The 20,033-nt window shown below is 36.4% G+C and overlaps 2 non-coding genes across 2 annotated transcripts; both read right to left on the minus strand.

Annotated features, from left to right (window-relative positions):
• Window positions 1–16,863: 16,863 nt before the first annotated feature.
• Window positions 16,864–16,970, minus strand: LOC141694573 (small nucleolar RNA R71). The gene has a single exon (XR_012563863.1). It is a non-coding gene; the product is annotated as a small nucleolar RNA R71 (small nucleolar RNA).
• Window positions 16,971–19,741: 2,771 nt separating this feature from the next.
• Window positions 19,742–19,848, minus strand: LOC141694938 (small nucleolar RNA R71). The gene has a single exon (XR_012564217.1). It is a non-coding gene; the product is annotated as a small nucleolar RNA R71 (small nucleolar RNA).
• Window positions 19,849–20,033: the final 185 nt, after the last annotated feature.

The following is a 20,033-nucleotide window of genomic DNA, read 5'->3' on the forward strand; positions in this document are numbered from 1 at the left end:
GGCACCTAAGGATTTAATCATTGATGGAGCTAAGTTTGTTCCAAACAACTATGCTGCAATTCTTGATCATGCTGAAGCTCCATCTGAATTGCATTTTGTGCAAGATCTTCTTGCACACAGTGAGATTGGGTATGCATTAACATAGCCTGAAGTCTTTTCGAGTCAACAAGTTCTGACGTTTTGGCGGACTGGGCACTTTGATGATGGTGGTAAACATGGCACTCCCAGTATTGTTTTTGAAGTGGGTGATTCATCTTATATAGTCACTCCTGGTACAATACGCAAAGCTCTACATCTCCCAGAAAATTGTACTTTTTCAACTCCAGAGGAATCAGCACTTCAGGAGTTAATGGCTGATTTGGGATATGAAAAGAGTTTGGCAAAGCTTGGGCAGTTAAAAAGGGCTAATATCAGAAGAGAATGGAGTTTCTTCTTTGACTGCATCATCAAAGCTTTTGGGAACAAATGTTCGAATTTTGATGCTATCCCAATTCTGAGTCAGCACATAGGGTATGCTATTATTCATCAAACTCATTTTGATTTTGCAACTGGAATAATTGGTTTTATTGGGGATAGGATGACAGAGGATAGAAATATTGTCTATTTTGCTAGATTCTGTCAACTTCTATATACTTTTTGTACTGATGAACCTCAATTAGTCAGTTCCTCAACCCCACCTTTTAGAGTTGCAAAATGATATTTTAATGATCTGGTAAATGCTGATACTAAGAAAAAAAGTGGTTAGACCATTACAGATTCCTCAGTCTGTAAAACAGATCCTAGTAAATGCTGATCCTGATACTTGTAGATCTGTTTACTCTGATGTCCAACCAACCACAAACACCCAACAACCATCATCCTCAGCACCTACCACTCATTCTACTCAACCTACCCTCAGGACATATCTCAAATCCTATCTCTCTACTTCACAGACTGTTCAACCCTCATCCTCTAAGCCAAAGAGAACAAAAACTATTCCTCAAACACGTCAAAAGAGGAGGAGGACTGTACTGAGAGATGAATCTGATACTGAGGAACAGGTTCCTTCTTCAGAACCTGTTGTAGGTGAAGCTGAGAAAGTGACTTCTCAGAAGGATTCTGGAATTGGGGGATCTAGGCTTCTCAAACGGCTTAGAAGAATGACAGTTCCTGAAACTCCCAAGGAATCCAAATCAACAACGAGATACAAGAAACAGAGGGCAAAAAGGCCAGTTTCAGATGATGAAGAGGAAGCAGCTAAGGAAGGGGATCAGGAATCTCTGATCTCACAAGACAAGGAGTTTGCTCCAGTCACTTCTTCTCCATCAACTCCATCTCAGGAAGCCGTTTCTGAAAAGGCTAACACACCCTCTGTGTCTTCTGTTGATCCAGGCACAAGTGCTGATATTGATGTTCCAAACTTGGTTGTGCCTGCAGTAATTCTCTTATAAGCTCCAACAGCAAATAATCCTTCCACAACACCTGTTACTGATGCTGTTCAAACTCCAGAGTTATCAACAACACCTTCTCTGCATCAAGATACCGATGATCAGAATTTAGGTGAGCATCAGGATATGGCTGTTGATCAGAACTTAGAACAAGATCAGCAATTAGAGGATGCTGAAGCCTCCATTGCTACTCATACTGTTGATACTGATTCTGTAAGTTCTGATGCTGCACATGCTGGAGATACTGGTGATGCTGCTCCAACTGCTCATGTTGTAGATACTGATGCAGCAGGTCCTTCCGGACATACTCCTCAACAGACTCTTCCTAAGTCTGAATTGGTTAAGCAGTTTATTACCAGGGAAGCACCAGTACCTTGGAGTGAAACTCCTGCAGGTCAGGAGTGGACTAAGGAATGGAACTCAGTTTCATGTGTTCCAACTGAAAAGCATCTTGCTGAGGACTTGACTAAAGCTGATGAAATGTTAAATTCTGATGATTTTAAAACCCAGCTTAGAGTCACTGCATTGAGTACTAAACATCTACAAGGTCTTCATTCAACTACTCATGCAGAGCTACACAAGATTCAGGAGAACTTTATCAAACAGGAACAAGTTTGGAAAATTGATAAGAAAAAGTTCTTCCAACCTACCATTGACAGGATTGCTTATATTGAGAAAACTCAAGAGAAACAACAAGCTCAGATTGATGAAATTCTGCCAAATCAAGCTTCTCAGCAATCGCAACTTACTGAAATCCAATCCTCAGTGGAATTACTTATCTCTCTTTTACTACCTGCTGATGCCAAAAAGGGGGAGAAGGTAATTAAGTCCAAATGCAAAACTAACAAGACACTGCAAGGAAAGGATGATGGAAATGATGACCAAGGATACTCTGGAATGGGTAGCGGTCATAGTCAAGGTAGAAGGTTTACATCAAGACAAGCTAGTCACAGGACAAGTTCTGATACTGGGAAAAGAATAAGTTCTGCTGCTGGTAAAAAGTTAAGTTCTGATGAACTTTTAGATCTTGATGAGGAAATGTCAAGACGGTTATTTCTTCAAGAAAATCCATGAATGGACTTGGAAAGTTTAAAGGAAGAAGAAGCCAGGCTTAAATCAGAGAAAGTAATATCTAAATCTGAAGCTTCTGGTAAAAAGCCACTTCCAAAACTCAAAGGTATTGTGATCAAAGAAATGACACATACTGAAGCAACATTGGCTAGATCACAACCACAGATAGATCCAAGATCTAAGGGTAAAGAAAAGGTTGGTGAACCTATCAAGGTTTATGTACCTCTTGAGGATGAAGAAATTACTGATAAAAAGGATGATCTTGCTCTGACTTCAAGAAAAGTTCTTAAAACAACCTCTGACATGGCTCAAGTTGTTCAGAGTCAAGAAATTGTAAGTTCTGATATTCAAAAGAAGCAAGTAACCTCTGACACAGCTCAAGTTAACTTGATATCAGAAAATAGACCAAAGACACTCCTACCAGGAATCACTAAAGCAAAACAGACTCAATCTTTGAAGACTACTGCAAGTGGTTTTGAAGCAAGAGTAGTTACTGGAAAGGAAGCAAGAGATAAAACTGGATTGAGAAGTGTTGATGAAAGAAGAGTACACAACACTACCAATGATCCAACTTCCTTGAGTGAACCAGGTATTGGAGCAACTCCTGAGAGATTGAATTAACTGGAATCTGTACAGATGGTTTACCATACCTACTTGAAAGAATACATCATGTTGTATTTCATGACAGATGGTAGGGTTTATCATATAAGACAAAATGCCATTCCATTGAAGTATTTTGAAGAATTGGAGCATGTACTTTTCTTAATTCAAGTGGATGACAGAATAACAGGGACTGCTGCAAACTATTTAAAAGAACAGATTCAGAGACAGAAAAGGCTTTATTTTGTTAAGTCTGACAGCACATATGTTCCAAAGTACAGAGATCACAATGGTGATATTGTTGATATGAAGCCTAATACTGTACAGATCAGAACATATATTGGTATTAAGGGACTTGAATTCAATCTGGAGTCTGACAAAGCTTATGTCATAAGACTAGATCAGGAGTTGAGAAAATCAAAGATCAATGATCTCAGAGCTGCAATCTTTCAAACCGGTGAAGATACTGCAGAGCTTAAAGATGCCAAAAGGAGAATGATTGATGAACTCAGATATGCTGAGAAATGTTTGTTGAAGAACTATCTCAGAACAACTCCTGACATCAGAGAGATCAGAAAATGATGAAGCCAAGTCGAAGATCTACAACTGCTTAAATTTTAATATTTGTACAGACTAAAGTTGTTATCAGAAGTTGAAATTGGTAAAGCTTTAAGGACTGTAAGTTGTAGTTATCTAGTCTAATTCTCATGCATTTGTACTTAATGTTTTTGACATCATCAAATATATGTTAAACTTGTATATTATGCTAATTTACAAGTTGGGGGAGATTGTTAGATATATTTGATAATATCATAGCTAATATAATTTATGTTTAGATTTCAGATCTTACTTAACAGGATAAATCAGTACTTAACTGTTGATCAGTACTTATACTGGAAGTCAGGACTTAAGGATATCAGTACTTATGTTATCAGGAGATAATCATCAGAAGTTAGATATCAGAACTTAAGTGCTGAAGGACGATCAGAGAAGGACAGTAGCTGATTAAAGGAAAGAAGATCAAGATAAATATAAGAAGAGATATGCATGAAGAAGGAATTCCGTGAAGAATGGAATACTTGGAAGAAAAGATATCTGATTGATATATTTTAGGAAGCAGAATTATATTCCATATCAATTAGCGATTATCTTGTAACTGTGTAGTATATAAACACAGACATAGGGTTTACACTATAAGTGTTATCATATATTCGAGAAGATTATTCATTGTAACCCTAGCAGCTCTCGTGATATTGTTCATCACTGAGAGGTAACAGTTCCATACTGTAACAGAGTTTATTGTTTCAATAAAGTTTGTTTTCTGTTACTTAAGTTCTTAAAGTTCGATTTGAGTGTACTATACACTGTATTCACCCCCTCTACAGTGTGTGTGTGATCTAACATATTCGAAAATGATTGGATGCAGCACAAAACAGGCAACGCAAATATGCAGATCAAGCAAGGAAGGATATGGACTACCAGGAAGGAGAACACGTGTTACTCAAAATATCGCCATGGAAAGGATTGACCAGATTTAGCAACAAGGGTAAATTGAAGCCACGATACGTCAGACCATTTGAAATTTTGAAGAAAGTGGGAAAAGTTGCATACGAATTAGCTTTACAATGTGTTTCACGTGTCGATGCTTAAGCGATATTATCATGATTTTAGGCATGTAATAGAGTATGAACCGATAGATATCCAACATGATTTGTCTTTTGTAGAACATCCAATAAGAATTTTAGATCGGCGAGAGAAAGTGTTGAGAAATAAGTCTGTATCTTTAGTGCGAGTATTATGGAGAAACCCTATGTTTGAAGAATCAACCTGGGAACTTGAGAGTGAAATGTTAGAGAAATATCCTCATTTGTTTTCATAGCAAGATTCGGAGGACAGAATCCTATTAAGGAGGAAGGATGTAATGTCTGGGAAATTTATATCTGTATTATATCAGATTTATAATAAATTATGTGTGTTAATGTGTCATTTATGTGGAATTATCTGTCAAACCCTAATTGCCATGTGTTATGTGCATTCTGTGTCGTCCAGGTATTTTTAAGGTATTTTCCAGGTACTTTATTTTTCATTTATAGCTTTCATTTCAAATGTTTTATGACCCGAACCATGATTTTAAAGCAGGTATTTCAAAGAAAATAATGGGCCTTATTTTTCATCAAACGGCTTTTACCATTGCATTATTCTGAACATCTAGGTATTTTATAAATTTTCTCGTTTTGCAAAAAATCACTTTTCCAGGCCCCATTGGGTGTTAAAAACCCCACAAAAATCACATTTTTATTTTTATAAAATTATAGGACTTTTATTTATACCATTTCTTTGTATTTTTGCATTATTCACAATTTTTGGGAAATTTTGGCATATATATTGCATATATAAAATATTTATAAATTAAATTTTAATATTCAAAAATTATAAAATTAGGGGCTTATTAATTTTAAAAAGTGTAGAATTAGGGCCTTAATTTTATTTAGGAGTATTAATTTTACTACTATAAATAGCCTAATTTTTATTTAATTAACTATAATTATTAATTAAAAATCAGAAATTAATCAAAATTCTCTGCAAACCGGGTCGGGTAGAACCAAGTCGGGTCGAAGAATCAATCAAGGATTTCCAGCTGATTTTTTCATCAAATCGTGTGATTCAAGTACTGAAATTGAAGGTCTTGATCTGTTCTTTCCATTTCTAGTATCAATTTCATGTTTTGATTCGTAGTTTTTGATTTTCGATTTCTAGGGTTTATACTCGAATTAGGATTTTTTGATTCCAGGGTTATTATGATGTTTTGATGATTGATATAGCGTTGTTAAATGATTTACAGTCGATTCATGGTATTTAATTGAATAAACGATGTCTGGATAGTGATTCACGATTATTAGGGTTTATGTTTAATTTTCAAATCACAACTCTTTTGTGAATATTTGGTTATTAAGATGTTAGGGCTTCGATTGTATGTGTTCTTGGCTTCTGTTTGCACTATAGAACGTTTGATTTGATGTACGATTCTGTGATTTCGTATTTTGACCGGAGTTCATGACGATTGTGGCCGGAGATGGTGATTCCGTGACGTTTGTAGTTTGTTTTGGCCCGAATAAGATTGACGATGTTATTTTGAGTTGAAACCCTGTAAAAATCAGTACAAACGATACTGATTTTGGCCTGAATCGAGGTTGCCGAAGTCAGGGGAACCCACTGGAATCTGAGAATTTTCTGGTGTGTTCATCCCGACCCGGATTGTTCTTGGCAACCAGATTTCTGACCCAAATTCAACCCGCCTTTGATCCGTTATTATCAGGATTCATTTTCTGACAAGTGTTTCTGGATTTAATTTTAATTTTTATTAATTATAAAAATCAGTTTTTTTATTTTATAATTTAGTTAATTAATTATTTAATTAATTGATTTATATTATAAATAATTCAGAAATATTTTCTAAAAATTAGATTTAATTATTTTCTCAATTATTTATTAATTATTAATTATATAAAAATGATTAATTATTTTGATAATTAATCAAATAATTTTCAATAAATCATAATAAATTCATTTTAATTCCAAAAATTATCGAAACATCATTTTTAATTCTGATTTTTCTTAAATAATGATTTAAAAATTATTTTAGGGTTTAAAAATTAGTAATAATTATTTATGTTGAATATTAAATTGAATTATCCGTACTTAATTGATATTAATTAGACCGTTAGTCCGATTCGCGTGCCGAGACTAGTCTTAAAAATTCCGAAAAATAGGAAACGAGTCAGATAATGATCAGTTGAGCGATCAGCGAGTCGATTTTGATTCTAAAAATTATTTTTAATTATAAAAATGATTATGTGCTTATGTGTATTATGTGGTTAATCGAGTTTTTCTTGCTAATATGTAATATACGAGTCAGTCATAAGCGCATGGATAGACAATAGGAACAATGTGAAGTCGGTTCAAGACGCAATTGAAGTATGAAAGGACTAAACCAATCTATTTCTCTAACAGAAGCTAAGCCAGCAAGGCAGGTTGAGTCGGTGATAGAAGAAGGTGATATATTTGCAGTGAGTCGCGCAAAAGGCAAGTTTTTCCCTATTCTAATTTCAGAATAGCGATATTTTTTCAGATTCTTATCACGCTTGCACTCTTTTGATTCTCTTGTTCATATTTCATTTCGATTCTTGATTTCTCCTTTTCATTTGAATTCATTGTTTATATTCCTATTGTTACGCACAAATATTGATGTATTCTGGTGATTAGAATATATCAAAGCATACCGATTGTTCCGGTTGCTATTCCATGGACTGGATAATGATACTTTGGGGATTAAGTTTACTTAATCCTAAGGACCGGGATATAACCAGATCCTTGAGATGGGCCGTAGTGCCTGGGTGCCCGACGGGATCTATATAGTGGGATATAGATCTGCACTGTATCCTGGCTGATCAGCAGGATATAGATGCGAATTTGTGTCCAGTTTAGTTCGTTTGTACTCGCCAGTAATAGCCTTCTTTCTATTCTCGCGGGGCTATATCTTTGGAGATATACCTAGGTTACCGTTTCACTTAAATTGCTTAAACATTGTTTATATTTTACGGACTTATTGAGCAATTTTTGGCTCACCCTTTTTGTTGTTATTCACCTTATTGTTTTCAGTTAAGAAGGAATATGAAACCCATCAGGACTCGAGTGGTAAAGAAGCGGGTCAAGCCTCGGGATCCTCTCATACCCAAGGTATTGATCCCAATCCAGGAAGAGAGCTTTGAGTTGCCCGAACAGGTGGATTGTAAATAGTTAGTGTGTGTGTTTGAATAAAAGATGAACTTAGTTTAAAACTGGTTAGACAATGGTTTGTAATAAAGAGAGTTTGTAAGATTTTGAATTTGGTTTGTTATAAAATAGTTAGTGGTTCTTGTTTTCATACTTCAACCTAAAAAGATCCTGGTTAGTGTTAAAGGGGTTTAGATTCATTTCTTTATTATTTGATAATCAGATTGTACATGTTGGGTGATTAGCTAGTAACCCCCAGATTATACCCTGGGTCTCGAAGGTGTTACACCCTATGTAATTGTAAGTCATATGTCATAGGCCTATTTGTATATTCGAGGATTCAACTCAACTCAAATAAGAATATAATAAGTAAATAGTGGATTGACCGTCAGAGAGATCTCGCAAAGTAATATCTGTCAAAGGATTCAGAAACAAGGTTCATCTACAGACTCGAGGAGTTAATTCACTGGAAGAAGTTCAAGAAGTTGATCATGCCTCAGTGATATAAATCAAGATCGTGGATTTAATCAAGTGACAGAGATCTCGTCAGAGTATCATTAATTACAAGGATTTAATCTGAAGAAAATCAAAGTGTCAAAGTCAAGACATGAAGAAACGTCACGGAAGTTAGTCACTCATGAACCAGACAGTACATCGAGTGTCAACATTGAAGTGGTGGAATTGATTCATAATTTTCAGTGATTTTCAGAAGATCTGCAGAAGGATGGGTGCTGTTGAAGACTAGAATTAATTCTCTATTAATTAATTAAGTCATCTAATTTAATTAAGAAAATAAATTATATCTGCGAAGAATAATTTATTTATTAATTGAATTAATTGATTAATTAATTCTGAATTAATTTTAGGAATTTTCAGAATTTAAATTGGATTAAAATCTGCATTAAATCAGCAAGACAATTGAAAATGAACTAGCATGACAATCAGGATTGTCATACCGATTGTCATGCTAGGCCATTTTCAATAGTCTCACCGAAAGTTACACTAGGAGAAGGATTGTCTTGCTAGTTCATTCTGATTGTCATGCTAGTTCATTCTGATTGTCTTGCTAGTTCAATCAATAGTCTCACCGAAAGTCTTGCTAGCTCAATGGATTGTCTTGCTAGTTCAATGGATTGTCTTGCTGAGCTAAAAGGATTGTCTTGCCAACAAATCAGATGGTTGTTTTATTATTTAAACAACAGAAGCAACAGAAGTCAATCATCCATCCAAAAAACATTCAAGAACAAGAAAGCAGCCGCCTTGAAACATTTAATTTTCTTCTCTGCTTACATCAAGATCAAAATTCTAGTTTGTTAATGTTAAATTCAAACCACTAGAATTATTTATCTTGTTCTTGTGTAACAATCTAGCGGATCAAAATCCCTAGAACTTAATCTCAAATCGCGTTTAGCATTTGATTCTAATTATTGCAAAAATAGAAAAAGTTCATGTCGAATTTATTCTAGATTTGTGATAATTGATTTGAGATTAATTCCTTGTAATCGATACAGTTGTTGTAACACATTTCAAGTTTAATAATATTTTTATTTAACTTGAATTTTGTTTCACATTTTTTATTCCGCATTTAATTCGATTATTCGGTACTGTTTGTATTCAACCCCCCCTTCTACAAACACATTGGGACCCAACAATTGGTATCAGAGCCTTCTGATTAACGAACAAATCAAGATCCTAGACTTTTGTGATTTTTCAACTCCTTGAATTTTTATTTATTCAAAAATTCATAATGACTTCACATAAAGTTGGAACCGTTAAAATTCCACAATTTGATAAAGAGAATTATATCATATGGAAGAAGAAGATGCTATTATTTTTACAAGTTGCAAATCCCAAATATTCAAACTTGTTAAAGAAGGGTATAAAAACTCCGATGGTTATTGAACCGGAGGTAATAATAGATGGTGTGGTGACTACTGAAGCTAGAACCTATCCAAAAGAGCCTGAAGATTTTACTCCTGCTGAGAAGGAAGAAGCCTTCTTGGATGCCAGCCTTCAATTAATATTAATTGATTCCCTTGATCCCTTGATGAACAGACATGTGATGAACTGTAAAAATTCCAAACACATGTGGGAAACTATTGAGGTGATTAATGAAGGCACAGAGGAAGTTAGGGAGAACAAGTTGGAAATCCTAACCTCTGAATATGAACATTTCAAATCAAATCCAGGAGAAGGAATTACTGAAGTGTTTGAGAGGTACAATGCGTTGATCAACAACCTGAACATCAATGGAAAGTATTATTCAATCAGGGAGGTCAACAAAAAGTTCCTTTTAACACTGCCAGCTCATCTTGAACATAGAATCACTGCCATTAGAGAAGCTAGAGATCTGAGTGAGATTTCTTTGGACAGGCTCTATGGAATGTTAAAAACCTATGAGTTGGAGCAGATTCAACGGAAGGAAGTCTACGGGAAGGATAGAATGGTCAGCACATCTACTGCACTTGTAGCTGAAGGTCAACAACAACAACAATCTCAACAGTTAGAAAGAATGGTACAGTTTTCCAAGGGTGAGGAAAATGAGTTAGTAGCAGAATATGATCCTCCTACTACAAATCAATCAAGTGATGATTTTTATTCCTTGGAAGAGCTGGAGCAATTGGAAGATGAATCAATGGCCCAAATTGTCAAGAGATTCTCCCATGTCAGATTCAGGAGGAATCCCAAGCTTAAGTACAAGTCCAACTACAACAAATTCCAGAAAGGTGGATCTTCATCCTCTAACACCAGCAGTGGTGGGTACAAAACAGGGATGGTTGATCGAAGCACCATTAGATGCTATAACTGCAATGAGTTGGGACACTTTGCCACATAATGTAGGAAGCCAAAGCAAGTAAGAAAGAACTCTGAAAGGGCTTATCTGGCAAAGGGAAGAAGCTGGGATGATACTGACAGTGAAGATGAAGATGAAGGAAATCTTGCTCTTATGGCTATTGATGGAAAAGCTTCATCGTCAAGAATAGAGGTAAAACTTTCTGATGCCGAAATGGTTTATCATCTAAGAGGTAACTTAGATTGTGCACGTCGTGATAATGAACTGTTAAGTTTAAAGATCACAGACCTTGAGAAAGAGGTCAATGAATTAAGACTTGTGCACATTAATCAAGACAAATTAAAAGAACAGGTATCTTTTCTAGAGAATAGAGTTGACTGTTATAGAAAACATGAAACTATTCTCAAAGACAAGATCACCGGTCTTGAGACTAAGGTTAGAGCCTACTTCAATTCTTGTTCGAAGGCTAAAGAGTTCTACAGTAAGCAAGCTGTTAATCAAACATCTGGAATAGGTTATGATTACAATGCTGCTATTGGAGAATTAGGCATAAACTCCCCTCCTCATGTCTGTGCTAAAGGGAGAGAAGTACCACATGTGCTTAAGGGTGTTGATGAACCCCTCTATAAAGCATCAATTGCTGAACCATTTGATGCGACCTCTTATGTTATTCAAGAAGAAATACGTGCTGAGGATCATGCTTATGAGAAGATTGTTTCCAAGTCAAGTGAGTCGAAAGTTCCAGTCAAAGTTGTGAAAGCAACTGAGACTAACTCAGACACACATGAGTTGGAAAACAATAATGCCATGTCTACCATGCATAAATTACCTGCTGTTAATCACTCTCATAAAGCATGTAGTGTTGCTAATTGTATGTCTTGTGCTTTTAATATGATGTATGCTTATTTTAATGGTAAGCATGTGTCTAATGATAAGACTACTCCTCGTCAGCATGTGAATAACAAGAAGCATGATAGGTCTAAGACTGCTAGTCCTTCTAAGGCTAGAAAGAAGACATTTGTGCCTAAGCTTAAACAGAAATTTGTTAAGGCTGTTTACAAGGTCAAATGTTCAGTCATTGAGGATGTTGAGACCATTAAAATTAAAAATGTTGTTTTGCCTGACAAAGGACAGTTCTACAAGTATGCCAGGCCCAACCAAGTTTGGGTTCCGAAGAAGGTCTAATCCATTTGTAGTGCAGGGCATTAAACAGGTGTAACCGGTAGTGTGGATTCTTGACAGTGGATCATCAAGACATATGACCGGAGATAGAGCCCTACTATCAAATGTGGATTGAGAAAGCTGGCCCCCTGATTACCTTTGGAGATAACAACAAAGGTTTATCCGAGGGATATGGCTGTTTGCAAGCTGGGAATGTTATCATTGTAATTTTGTATATTGTGCTAGGTTATTATCAGGAAGCAGTATCTAACATATAGCACCAGTGACGAGACTTGAGAATATTACGACATATCAGACACCTGCTGCACATTACACTTGGAATTGTACTCTAGTAAGATGTGTACAAGTGTACTCCTGTTTGGTGAGTCAAAAGAGGAAGTCAATGCACCACAGTTCATGGACTTTGCAGCTGCAGATCTATTGGACTATGCAATTTCTTCTTCACAATCTCACTTCAGGTTGGTATGAACTAGTATACTGCTCAAGCAATCGTCAAGGACATGGTATTGCACTCTAACAGAAGTTATAATTTTATATGAACTAGTAGAGTCGTCATATTTATAACTATTTTATCACTAGGCACAATCATATTGTTTTATATGTGCAGTGGTATATTGATTATGCAACATAACAATTAGTATCTAAAGTACTTGACAAGTATCGGTCAATGATATGTTGTTAACATTATGTTGCAGATATTTGTAAGCTTTTGACATGAATGAGAATTACTTAGACTTTACCCTAAGTGATCAATGTTTTATCAAAAACTCATTCATTTTGAAAAACAAAAATTAAACTTCTTTCTACATTAGTGATTTCTTATTTCGTGTAAAATCTTTTGAAATCACTATTGTAAATCACTTTCTCTCTATTACCATATATTCTGTGTTACAGGTTCAGTCTCCAATGACTTTCTTTCATTGACAGTCATGAGGTTGAAAACCCACAACGTCTATCCCAGACTGTAAAGACAAACACAGAAACAGAACCAACCAACACTCTCTTACCACTAAATGTAGTATGAATGAGCGTGAGGGAGATAGTGCCTTAGTGCACCATATAAGGAAGGTTCTGTAGTCAACCCAGTAGCTCTGTCTCCTACATAGATGAGTAGTATTTAAACCGAGACAACTGCTAGCCCCCATACATCTTCTCAAAAAGATGTAATGGCTGAAAAGGCACAAAAACAGTTACTAGATTCATTCTCTCAACAGGGTGCATCTATTGAATTTTGCCTGTCAGCCAAGGTATCCGATGTAGTGTCACCACTTCAAACATAAACAATTCTTGATGCACAAGAAGAGGTTACACACACAAAGGATGAGTTGACGGAAACAAGAGTTTCGACCATTTTAAGGTCAGATTCGATTGTTCAAGGTTCGTTAGTGGACCAATTGCCTTTACAGGTGTTAGGAGAGGATACTGATCCAAAAGCCATATGTCAGTGGTCAGTATCTACCTCCCCAGGCTTAAATCCCCTGGATGCATCTGCGGATAGTGGATCTGACATAGGTGCAGATCGGCAACTTGTTGACAATGATTCAGATATTACCTGATGAGTCACAAGGAAATGTCTTCACAGACATTAGAAGGGAACCTTGATCTTTATGCTAAAATCTTTGGATCATTGTTTACCTTCCCAGAATTCAAATCTGGAACCCTAAAAGGGAAACTATTAACTTGTAAATTATGACTCAGATTCATCTGACGAGTTTAACAAGGATGGGGATTTGTGAACTCCCATTGCACCACCTGTGACCTCCTTAAGGATGGCTAAGGTGATTTTCCTTGCAGGTACAGCTGGATTATGGAGCTATGAGAGAAGAGTGATACACTTGTGAGAATGAGTGTAAACACGAGTGGAGAGAAGAGTGAAACTCATGTGAGGTACACTAAACACAATCACACACTCACAGTGAGGAAGAAAGAGAAACTACTTGTTATTTCTTTTCCAACCAAGTGAAATATGAGAACTCCTTCAGACGACGGCATACATTCTTTCTTTAAGGGGGAGATAAAAGCTTAAGTAATAGTTTGGAGGATTCCTCAACTAAGGGGGAGAAATAGCAGGGAGGAAGAAAAAGATCCTAAAAATGTACACTACACCACACCATTGTTGTTTTTATCTGCGGATCCTATTATACGGGAGAGGTGGTAAACACAAGGTGATTTCCTAGTAAGGGAAGAAGCTGTTAGGGGAGTACCATTGGTTTTTATCTGCGGATCCTATTGTACGGGAGAGGTGGTAAAACGAAGGTGATCTTCTTTAATCAGTTGATTCTCATAGGGGGAGAAGCAAGAGATATGGGCTTCTCAACAGGAAATGTGGTTGTACAAATGAAGATGGAACTACTTGAAGATATGTTCAGTCTAGAGGAACATCTACTTGGAATCTGGAAAATGTTAAATCTCATCCAGAACTTTTCTACTATTTACTTTGCATGTATGTTTATATCTTTTTCTTATTTTTTAGTTGAGTTATCCTCTAGGTATTTGTGTGTTATTGTTTAACAAACAAATAGGGGGAGATTGTAAGTCATATGTCATAGGCCTATTTGTATATTCGAGGATTCAACTCAACTCAAATAAGAATATAATAAGTAAATAGTGGATCGACCGTCAGAGAGATCTCGCAAAGTAATATCTGTCAAAGGATTCAGAAACAAGGTTCATCTACAGACTCGAGGAGTTAATTCACTGGAAGAAGTTCAAGAAGTTGATCATGCCTCAGTGATATAAATCAAGATCGTGGATTTAATCAAGTGACAGAGATCTCGTCAGAGTATCATTAATTACAAGGATTTAATCTGAAGAAAATCAAAGTGTCAAAGTCAAGACATGAAGAAACGTCACGGAAGTTAGTCACTCATGAACCAGACAGTACATCGAGTGTCAACATTGAAGTGGTGGAATTGATTCATAATTTTCAGTGATTTTCAGAAGATCTGCAGAAGGATGGGTGCTGTTGAAGACTAGAATTAATTCTCTATTAATTAATTAAGTCATCTAATTTAATTAAGAAAATAAATTATATCTGCGAAGAATAATTTATTTATTAATTGAATTAATTGATTAATTAATTCTGAATTAATTTTAGGAATTTTCAGAATTTAAATTGGATTAAAATCTGCATTAAATCAGCAAGACAATTGAAAATGAACTAGCATGACAATCAGGATTGTCATACCGATTGTCATGCTAGGCCATTTTCAATAGTCTCACCGAAAGTTACACTAGGAGAAGGATTGTCTTGCTAGTTCATTCTGATTGTCATGCTAGTTCATTCTGATTGTCTTGCTAGTTCAATCAATAGTCTCACCGAAAGTCTTGCTAGCTCAATGGATTGTCTTGCTAGTTCAATGGATTGTCTTGCTGAGTTAAAAGGATTGTCTTGCCAACAAATCAGATGGTTGTTTTATTATTTAAACAACAGAAGCAACAGAAGTCAATCATCCATCCGAAAAACATTCAAGAACAAGAAAGCAGCCGCCTTGAAACATTTAATTTTCTTCTCTGCTTACATCAAGATCAAAATTCTAGTTTGTTAATGTTAAATTCAAACCACTAGAATTATTTATCTTGTTCTTGTGTAACAATCTAGCGGATCAAAATCCCTAGAACTTAATCTCAAATCGCGTTTAGCATTTGATTCTAATTATTGCAAAAATAGAAAAAGTTCATGTCGAATTTATTCTAGATTTGTGATAATTGATTTGAGATTAATTCCTTGTAATCGATACAGTTGTTGTAACACATTTCAAGTTTAATAATATTTTTATTTAACTTGAATTTTGTTTCACATTTTTTATTCCGCATTTAATTCGATTATTCGGTACTGTTTGTATTCAACCCCCCTTCTACAAACACATTGGGACCCAACAGTAATCACAATAGATAACTTGCGCATTAAACCGTTATGTTGTCAAATTCTATAGACATATGGTGTCTCAATATAAGTGGTGTCTATTATCTTTTTTGTGGATGTCTAGTAGTAGGGTATTCATACAACGAAAGTTGGCGTTTACTAGTTTCGTGTTATCTGATTAGTTGTCATCATCATTGCATGCTAAGGTTAAGAACAAAAGGCTATTGAATGAAGCAGTAATGAAGTTAGAATCCCATGTTTGTGTTATATAAGTAAATCAAACCTTAATTCTCTTAGTTAATATTAGTTAGTATAATATCGTAGCAATAAACAATCTCAACTTGTTATCAACTTAGCATTGAATAATAACCATACCATTGTTGTATAAGTACATTGATTGAAATTAACCTAAACCAGTCTCTGTGGGAATGAACTAGAATTAATTCTATATTATTTGTGATCACGTATACTTGCGTGAATATTAGCGCGTGTTTTCGTCCGAACAAGTTTTTGGCGCCGCTGCCGGGGACTCGGTGTTAATTTTTAGTTTATGTGCTTGACATTATTGGTCGTTAAATTTCACTGACTCAGATATTTTACTTACTTGTTTACTTGTTGCTTTTTCAGGTACTCTAGAGAGCGTTTATGCTAACGCGTTCTCGATCTCAAAAGAGAACACTGGATAAAGAGGAGGAAGAAGTTTTAGCGGAGGAAGAAGTTCTTTTAGAAGAGGAGAAAGTTGAATAAAAAGCTCTTGTTGTAATGGGTTAAGCAGAAGCAAATACAAAGGCTTTGATGGATTACTCTCAGCCGAAAATCAATGATATTTAGTCTAGCATTGTCAGACCAGCCATCGCGGCTAACACTTTTGAAATCAAGGCTAGCACGATTCAGATGGTGCAGATGTCGGTCCAGTTTGGGGGTTTTTCGACAGAAGATCCCAATATGCATATTAGAGATTTCATCGAGATTTGTGATAATTTAAAATTCAACAATGTCTCTGAAGATACTATTAAGTTGAGGCTTTTCCCATTCTCTCTGAGGGATAAGCTAAGTGTTGGTTGCATTCTCTACCATCATGCTCTATCACCAAGTGAGAAGATCTTGCTTAGAAGTTTTTCACTAAATTATTCCCTATGGCGAAGATAGCTGCAATCAGGAATGCTCTTACTCAATTTGCGCAGCAATCGGGAGAATCTTTGTGTGAAGCTTGGGATCGTTATAAGGAGATGCTGAGAAAGTGTCCTCATCATGGGATGCCTGACTGGATGATCATTAACTGTTTTTATAATGGTTTGGGTGCGACTTCTAGACCTATGCTTGATGCAGCATCAGGTGGAGCCTTATGGGATAAGAGCTATAATGAAGCTTATGATTTGATTGAACTGATGGCTGCTAATGAATACCAGAACCCTTCTTAGAGACTAACTCAAGACAAAGTAGCGGGAATTCTGGAGGTAGATGCAGCTACCGCTATAGCTGCTCAGCTTAAAATGATAAGTGACATTTTATACCAGTTAGAGCGTCTCATAACGGCTTAAATTGGTGTCTTGAACTCGAGTATTTTGTGTATCTGACGCGTTTTCGAGTGTTTTTGCATTTCAGGGTATAACTTGCTTAGATAGGTGGATTTCATCAAAATTAAGATTAAGGAAGTGCTTGGAGTCAGTCCCGGGTTGATGTGCGAAGAATTCAGCAAAAACAGAAGCAAAATAATATTTTTTTCCAGAAGGGTTGCAGGCGCCCGTCTGATGAGAGCAGGCGACCGCCTGGTAGCAGGCGCCCTCCTGGAGGAAGGAGGCGGCCGCTTGGGTGCGAATTTTCAGAATCTGATTTTTATAATTCGAGTTCTATTGGGCTTCTGTTAGCACTGGTTCTTTTGGGCTATTATATAAACAATCTTGGAAGACGTGTGATAAGTGGCATTTTATACCACCTAGAGCATCTCACAACGGCTTGAATTGGTGTCTTGAACTCGAGTATTTTGTGTATTTGACGCGTTTTCGAGTGTTTTTACATTTCAGGGTATAACTTGCTTAGATAGGTGGATTTCATCAAAATAAGCTTAAGGAAGTGCTTGGAGTCAGTCCCGAGTTGATGTGCGAAGAATTCAGCAAAAACAGAAGTAAAATAATAAATTTTTCCAGAAGGGTTGCAGGCGCCCGCCTGATGAGAGCAGGCGACCGCCTGGTTGCAGGCGCCCCTGATGAGAGCAGTCGACCGCCTGGTAGCAGGCGCCCGCCTGGAAGAAGGAGGCGGCCGCCTGTGTGTGGATTTTCAGAATCTGATTTTTAGAATTCGAGTTCTATTGGGCTTCTGTTAGCGCTGGTTCTTTTGGGCTATTATATAAACAATCTTGGAAGATGTTTTCGACAACAAGTAACAAGGAGCGAAGGCAAGAAGATCAAAAAGACCGTTTTAGCACGCAACAATGAAGAAGATGAAGCATACGCTTATCTTGTGATTCATTTAATTCATTGTAACAGTGGATGCTAGTTTTCTTTATGCCTTGAACCTTAATACTCTTGTTATGTACTTCATTATTTATTAAGCATTTTTATTAGTTTATCTCGTTGTGTTTTTATCATATTTTCATATGAACTCATGGTAACGATGAGTTCTATTATGGGCTAATCGTAATCATGAGATCATAGTGGATATACTATGGATTTTTTTAGTTAATTATTTAATACCTTGGTATGTGGTGATTGTATGATATCTAGCATAGGTTGTGCTTATTCGTCTTATGTGCATCGCGAACATGTAAGATAGCCTGTTAATCTCTTGTGAAGCGATAGTGAATCTTGAGATTTAGAAATTGCCATGCTAGCATAGGTTCATGTATTGTATGCATGATTAGTGGGTAACTCTAACCGTTTTACTTGCCCTGTGTAATCGTAATGAATAATTCGCACTTAAATCGTTATGTTGTCAAATTCTGTAGACATATAGGGTCTCAACATAATAGATGCCTATTCAACTTCAATCTTAATTGTGGATTCTTGGTAGAATGGTATTCGTACAACGAAAGTTGGCGTCTATCAGCTTCGTGTTGTTCGATTAATATAATCACCATTACATGCTAAGGGTAATAACAATAACTATTGAATGAAGTAGTAATGAAGTTATGATCTCATGTGTGTTTAATACTATTAATTTAAGTGTTTAATTCTCGTAGTTAATATTAGTTAATCAACCTTAATTGTTATTGTCTTGACATTGAAGAGTAACCATACATTGGTGAGTAATTGTTAATTAGATATAATTAATCAGAGTCTCTGTGGGAACAAACTAGAAATCATTCTATATTACTTGCAAACGCGTATACTTGTGTGAATTATTTAGCGCATGCTTTATGCCTAATAAGTTTTTGGCGCCGCTGCCGGGGACTCGGTGTTAATTTATTTAGTTTATGTACTTGCCATCAGTGGTCATTAGCACTCATTGATTAAGACTTGTTACTTACTGCTTCCGGTTATGTTTCAGGTACTCTAGCGAGTGTTTATGCAAACACGTTCTCGCACTCACAAGAGGAATCTGGATAAAGCTGAGGAGACAGATACAACTCTTGACTTTCCGGAGAAGATAGTTTTTGAAGATTCGGATAAAGAGAGTGAAAAGAAAGAACCTGTAACAATGGGTGATCGTGTAGTTCAAGCTGATCCAGCTCTTATGGACTTTTCTCGGCCTAAAATTGATGACATTCAGTCAAGCATCATTCATCCGGCTATTCAGGCCAATACTTTTGAAATCAAGTCGGGCACTATTCAGATGGTACAGAATTCTGTTTCTTTCGGAGGTGCTACGACTGAAGAACCCAACATGCATATCAGGAATTTTATCGAGATCCGTAGTACTTTCAAATATAATGGTGTTACTGATGAGGCTATCAAGCTAAGGCTTTTCCCATTCTCTCTGAGGGACAAAGCTAAGGACTGGTTATATTCTTTACCAGCTGGGTCCATCACTACTTGGGAAGATCTTGCGCAAAAGTTTCTGGTGAAGTTCTATCCAATGGCCAAGACTGTAACTATGAGGAGTACTCTTACTCAGTTTGCGCAGCAACAAGGAGAATCTATGTGCGAAGCTTGGGAGCGCTACAAGGAGATGTTAAGAAAGTGTCCACATCATGGTATGCCTAACTGGATGGTGGTCACTGGTTTCTACAATAGTTTAGGGGCCCAATCTAGGCACATGCTCGATGCAGCTTCTGGAGGCGCCTTGTGGGCCAAAAGCTATACTGAGGCCTATAATCTCATTGAAACTATGGCTGCAAAAGAGTATCAAAACCCGACTCAAAGGATAATGCCTGGGAAGGTAG

Source organism: Apium graveolens, chromosome 10 (genome assembly GCF_009905375.1).
Source record: "Apium graveolens cultivar Ventura chromosome 10, ASM990537v1, whole genome shotgun sequence".
In the NCBI taxonomy this organism is placed as follows: domain Eukaryota; kingdom Viridiplantae; phylum Streptophyta; class Magnoliopsida; order Apiales; family Apiaceae; genus Apium; species Apium graveolens.